The 6,865-nt window shown below is 42.8% G+C and overlaps 1 pseudogene; it reads right to left on the bottom strand.

Annotated features, from left to right (window-relative positions):
* Positions 1-3,328: 3,328 nt before the first annotated feature.
* Positions 3,329-5,632, bottom strand: LOC142108992 (protein kinase C iota type pseudogene; annotated as a pseudogene).
* Between the last annotated feature and the right edge of the window lie 1,233 nt (positions 5,633-6,865).

Raw genomic sequence — 6,865 nt, 5'->3', positions numbered from 1 at the left:
TTATAGAAGGTGTTGCATTTGACCTTTTAATTTATTACTAAACTGTGTTGTGTGCCCGCATTTGTTTGAGTAAACCACTAAAACCTCCATGAAGTGTTAATAGTGTTATCTGGACAGAGGATGTGGTATCTTAGCAACATTGCCAGGTCCAGTCAAATGTAAAAGAGGAGCTAAAATAATTGTACATCTGTATCCAAAGACTGCAGTTATATTTTAAATTCAGACCTATGTTATTGCAGATAAATGTTAAATAAAGCACAGATGAGCTGTAAACAGTAAGTGCATAGTTTTTATGTAAAATGGCTTTAGAAAATGCATAGTAAGCGTCGAAGAATTGGGGGTCTTGTCAATGCAAGCCAGAGAAAGGAATTTTGTTGGCATCAGGGAGTCATTAACATGCAGATATACACCTGTAATGGACAAAATAATACCTAGAAATGTATCCTACGTATATTACATGGGAGTATCAACTCGGTGATGGAAAACAAGTGCAGCCAGTGGCGGAACTACCATTGGTGGTGGCAGGTGCCATGCATCAGGGCCCATAGAGATATTGGGGCCCGCTGCACGGACAGATGCAGAGGGTCAGGGGCCCTGGTTAACTCCTCCCCGCAGCGGGGCCCACAGTTCGCTAGTTCCGCTTAACTAAAATGTACTTTGTATATCCACAGAGGAAAGCCATTTGTAGTGAGCCAATTAATTTACCATAAACTAGTGACAACCTGGGATATGAAGCAAAATAAGTTGCAAAAATATAAAAAATGCAAACACCAGATAGATGCGCACACAGACAGGGATTCCAGAGGAATACAATGCCAACACTAACACAAGTGATTTCATTAGGGATCACTTCACTTGTCAGTGTTTACATCTGACAAATGAAGTGTTGCTAATCCCCAATCTCCTTAAAACAGAACCTCAGCTCCTGCACATAATGTAAATACCTTCACCATCTTGTTTATTGATTTAAGTGTTCTTATTAATATAATAGTCTAATCTGATTAACCGTGCTCCTGGATTCTATGGAGGATTACATGAAATATGTAGATTTACAATAATGTGGATCCAGGATGAGAAATTAAAACCTTAATTCATTAATTGCTACATCTAGGCTGCATTTATACTGTAAAAAATGTGCGTAGCAGAACAATATTGGCATTCGAGGAGCAGTACATTTTATAATCATATCAAAGTATATCTAGAAAAAAACTTGTATGTCAGAGCAGCAAATAAAGTCTTGGAGGCAAAGAAAAAATAAAGATTTTCCTGTTTTATCCTGTTGAACTCTCTGCCCAACACCTCAATGAAGACATCTCTGAGGAGGAAATTATTGCCATTATTACTGCTCTAAAGACCTCTAAGGACCCCAGCCCTGATGGTTTCTCCTTCAGGACTGGGGGCCTTAGAGGTCCCCTGCTGCCACTCCTTAAAGGTTCCCTGCCTCCACTCACATAGTGGTTATTCATAAGGAGGGGAAGGACCCCTATAACTGTGCCAGTTAGACCTATCTCCCTCCTCAACAGTGACATTAATAAGTTGTTTGCCAAGATACTATCACACGCCAGAACAGGACCTGGCAGACTTACCTGCTCTGAGCATAGATGTTCCCCGGGGCCGAGCGCCGTGTCTATTTGATGGTGGTGGACATATTGGATGTGCAGACCCGATCTCCTCTTAAGCCTTTTAAGTCTATTTAAGGCACCTGGCCCTGCAGTTAGGTGCCTGTTCTTTATGTCAAAACCCTGACTGTGAGAAGACGTGGCTCTTTTTGCTCTTGCTGTATTTTCCTCGTTGTTACAGTGATTCTTCAGTTACTGTTCAGTACTACTCTTCCTCAGACATCACTTCATCGTGTTTAGTGTGCTGTTCCAGTGATTCCTCAGTTGCTGTTCAGTGCTACTCATCTTCAGATACCACTTTCTCATGTTCAGCTCGCTGTTCCAGTGATTACTCAGTTGCTGTTCAGTGCTACTCATCCTCAGGTATCACTTCCTCGTGTTCAGCCCGCTGTTCCAGTGATTCCTCAGCTGCTGTTTAGTGCTACTCATCCACATCTATCCTCTTTTCAACTCCAGTTCGCTGCTCTACGGCATCTTCCTGCAGAGTTACCTCCAATCCTATATTCTCCATACGGGTTTCGTCTAACACTCTACCAAAGGTCTGTGACCTGTGGGGCAGTGGCTGCAAAGCCCATGCCTTCTTGCGCAGGTTCCTAGTGAAAACAACCTCTCCCTTTAGACTCCGTTCCTCTGGGTAGAGTAGTGTCAAGTTAGCCAGGCCTGGGGATCCTTTACTGCTGCCTAGAACCGTGAAAGTAAGAACAGGCCATAAGAATGATGGATCCCGCTGGAGAATCTTCGGCGAAGGATATGCTCCAACAGTTGGTTGGGAGGGTGAAACAATATGAAACCACTCAGCGCCAGGTGTTGCAGTGCCTACAAGCCCTATTCGTTTGTCTAGATACCCTCCAGGCTGCGCAACTCAGTCGGAATATAGGGTGTGGCTCTCCACCCAGAACATTCACCTCGAAGATCCATCTCTGAAAGTTGCTCCGTGATTCATCGGTCCTTACAAAATTCTGCGAGTTATTTATCCGGTTTGTTTCAAATTACAGCTCCCTGCATCTCTCCGCATCTCCAATTTATTTAATTCCTCCTTCAACTATTAATCATCAACAAATTTTCTTTGGCAACATATCCGTCCCTTCCACCCAGGATTCAACAAGAAGAGGAGTTTGAGATCAGTCATATCCTTAATTCTAAGAAATTCTGGACTGGGATTAAATACCTGGTGGATTGGAAGGACTTTGATCTCGAAGAACATTTATGGGTCAACACTTCAGATATCCATGCTCCTGCTCTTCTACGGAGATTCCATTCCAAAATTCTTCAAAAGGATTCTCCTAGGTGTCCACTGGCCACCTTTAAAGGGGGAGGGTACTATCACACGCCAGGACCGTAGTCCGGTCCCGGTGGCAGACTTACCTGCTCCAAGCAGAGATGTTCCCCGACGCTGAGCACCATGTCCATTTGTGGTGGCCATCTTGGATTCGGGTCTGCACATGTGCAGACATGGGGCCCTATCTGGCTACAAAAAAAAATCTGAAAATCCGAGGCCATGCTGCTACATGTCCCCCCTTTGCTCTCCGCTGAAGGACAATCTCCAATCAACGTTTGCTTTAAAATAGAAAAAACACAAGATTAAATACCTTGAGATATATATATATACTTCTCACTATGACTGCCTCTACCCAGGCAATGTCCCCTGACTCCTTACCAGAATTAAACGGGATCGCCTCACCTGGAAGGGATATATCATTTCATGTATATCAGAGATGAATAATACCTCACTTGTGTAGGTAGTTTAAGGCCAGGCTGATTATTGCTGAATAAAACCTAGCATGTTTCTCTAGAAGCTTTCTTTGACATTGCATGTGAAAACGTAGATCTCCACCGCTCACATAGTCGATGACAAAGAAGAGTCTGTTTTCGGTCTGGAAGGAGGAGTGTAATCCAACAAAGAAAGGGTGGTTTGAGCATAGCTGGAAAACACGCTTCTCAGTGTGCACCCAGTCCATATTGTCATCCCCATCAGGCGGTTGTTTTATCATCACCTTCATAGCATAGATTTTTCTGGACTTCTCAAACTGTACCAGCACCACCTTTCCGTAGGTTCCTCTTTCTAAAACACTGACTGTGTTAAAATCCTGCAAGCCCAGGATGGAAGGGGTTTTATCGCTCTCTGCTGTTCCGAGCCTCTTCCCCATCCTGGTGTACATTACTGTGACTCAGGACAGCAGCCTCTGGATGTTGATGAGGAGCCATGTCTGATAGCTCTACATGTATGAATGGTTCAGCAATTTTATGCTGCCCACACACACTCTGTCATGACAAACGCGTGGCAATTCTTATGTACCGTTAGCTTACAGTACATACATTTATAACACTTGCATCCAAGCCCCCATATCCTGTGCAGATGGCGCAGGGTGCTCGTCTAAGAAATCTCTTGAAATGGAAAGCATGCCCACTTGCATAGTACAGTTTTCTCCACTTTCTTACAGACGGACGTTATGTCTTCAGAGCACGGCATTCCAGGCCTCTCAGGAGTACCACAGAAGATGTAAATTGGCAGGCTTTATTTATTTCATACTACCGGAAAGCTTCTTCCACCTTCAGTTGTAAGGATAGAGTACATGGATTTTTTTCTTCATCAACCCACTTCATTGTGAAGATCTGTTCCTTGTCAAAGGAGCACATGTACCATACCTCATTACAGAGACCGTCAAAGTCATGCTGGAGTCAATATGTGTGATCCTGAGGTCTTCTTTGTAATATACCTTGACTCAGACTGGTGGGAGTGATTTATTGGCTGGGTGATGGTGTCCCTCTGTGTCGGCAGATCCTCAAGGAGCAAAGGTCTCACTGTGCCCGGTGAGTGCCTCTTGGCAACAGCCCTTCAGATTGCAGTAACCATAGCCTTTCGCTTTCCTCCTTTTCCCAGTCCCAAATCTATGCAGACTGCATAAAGTTGCACACATCCCGGGAGAGGATAACCTTGCACTGCATTCAGCCTCATTGCTGGTTTAGGTATAGAGATGTTGTCACAAAGCACCACATTACATCATAATCACCACAAGAAAACAATACTCTAGAATGCAATGAACATTCCAAGATCCAAAACAGTGAACAGTACTGTCACGAATCAATGCAGGAATACAGCTAAGGAGCCATGAATAAGGTGAAAAAACATTCAAGTTTATTGCTGAAGAGTCAGAACACATGATGTAATAATGAACTTGCAATAATTACCAGGTATACAGCAGTTGCAGTTAAACAGGAGGTGTGGAAAGATTCCAGATAGCAAGTACAGAGAAATGCAGAGGTAAATACCAGGTTCACAGATGAAACAGGTCAGCAGAATGTAAGTAGAGATCTCAAGCAGCATAAACCCAGGAGCACAGCAGGAGGAAGCGACCACAGAGTGTAACATCAATAATCAGCAATGAATGCTGGGAGAGACAGGTATGCATAGAGGAAATGAGAACAAACCCAGGTGCATACAAGAAAGGCACAATAGCAGCACCTCTGGTAATCAGAGGTACTGCTGCAATACAATAATAAGGACAAACGTTTGGAGCTGCCAGGCAAAGCAGCATGTAATGCATAAACTTGCAGGCAGATCCTGACAAGAACTTTCCTGTTACTAGTGGTAAATTCAAAACTCCAAAAATTGGAGAACCCCCGCCCCAAACTTAGTCCTTAAAAACCTTATGTTACTCCCTATCATTCTGCTTATCTATCTGGGATTTCTGCAGGTCCAGATTTCAATTGTCCTCCCCTATTTCCCCTTTGGTACCAATCTAGAACAACACAATTTTTTCTCCAAACCATTCTTTCCCCCACTTTACAAAGTGGATTCGAGATGGGATTAGGGTGACCTATGACCTGATTACTGACAGTAACTGGGCCTCCCTTTCGGATATACAACACAAATATTCCTCTTTCTGCCCCCTCTTTTTAAAAATTTTCCACTTTCTCATGTCCCTCCCCCTGGCAGATACTCTGCGGGCCCTTACCTTTTTGGAACGGTTATTCTTACACTCCCCGCTCTCCAAGAGTATGGTCTTTTCCATCTACAATTGGCTGATTGATATTACCTTTGACTCCCAGGGCCTTCATGAGTGGCAATGGGAACTCCCTTAGAGTTAAAAAAAAAAAAAAAAAAAAAGCCTTATGTCATTGTTTTCCGGAGAGGCTGTGGGCCCGATTCAATTGGCCATGTTATTTGGGAGAATAAAGTGGCCTGCGCACTATTACCGTTACTATGGTAATAGTGAGTTGGTAATACTGTTGGGTGGTAGTCACTTTAATGATGCTGTAATTACCGACCGTGTTTACAGCCACATAAATAATCCGCATGAAAACACAGCGACATGTGAAAACACAGACTTACGTGTACACAGACACAGCACAGTTCCGATGTCAGGAGAGCCCGACACTTTAAAATGACGAGAAAGTTCATACTTACATTACTTGATTGTACGCCGGGTCCGTTGCATTGCCGCTTTAAAGATGCAAGTCGGGGTTCAAAGTCACGTCTTTTTAAAGTATCGGGATCACCTCACATCAGAACTGTGCTGTGTCTGTGTATACGTAAGTCTGTGTTTTTCACATGTCGCTGTGTTTACAGCATCGTGAATACGTACTACACCCATACTGTTAGTATGGTAATTTTAACGCTGATTTTTGCTCGTGTGCAAAAATCTGCATTATAATTACTGTAGTAATGGTAATACTGTGCGGGCCGCGTTATTCCTAGAGTAACGCAGCCCAATTGAATTTCCCCCTATGTCATATATTTTCTCCATGATGGGCAACAAGTACATGGTCAAGTGTGAATGTCATGGCTGTTTGTTGCACCCCAAAATCAAGCACGTAAGCCCTCTGATTAAAAGGCCCTATCCCTGCCCTTATAACCTCTTATGCCCAGAACTTAACACAGAACAGTGTTGTACCCTCAAAGAAAATCTTGGTTGCCCAATAGTTATTTGTTATCTATTTTAACTTGTTTAGTTGTGTGTATTTGCTATCTAAATAAAGGTTTTTTTTCATTTATTTTTTTTTAAAAAGTGTAGTTTATTCATAAAGTAATTAAAGTGTTTAGTCCAAGAGTTAAATAGGTTTACTAATTTTTACATTAAACAGTTTTTAATTTTTGATGCAACTGCAGCTACCAGCAGTTGCTCCAAAAGCCATTAACACGTTGTAAAACAGCGTTATGTAAATGTGTGGGAAATGACATATTGAACACAATCTATGCCACATCATGAAGCTCATCAGTCTCATTTTTCTGAACTAGTTTCTCA

Source organism: Mixophyes fleayi, chromosome 12 (assembly GCF_038048845.1).
Source record: "Mixophyes fleayi isolate aMixFle1 chromosome 12, aMixFle1.hap1, whole genome shotgun sequence".
NCBI lineage: Eukaryota > Metazoa > Chordata > Amphibia > Anura > Limnodynastidae > Mixophyes > Mixophyes fleayi.
This window is presented reverse-complemented; position numbering and strand designations above follow the sequence as displayed.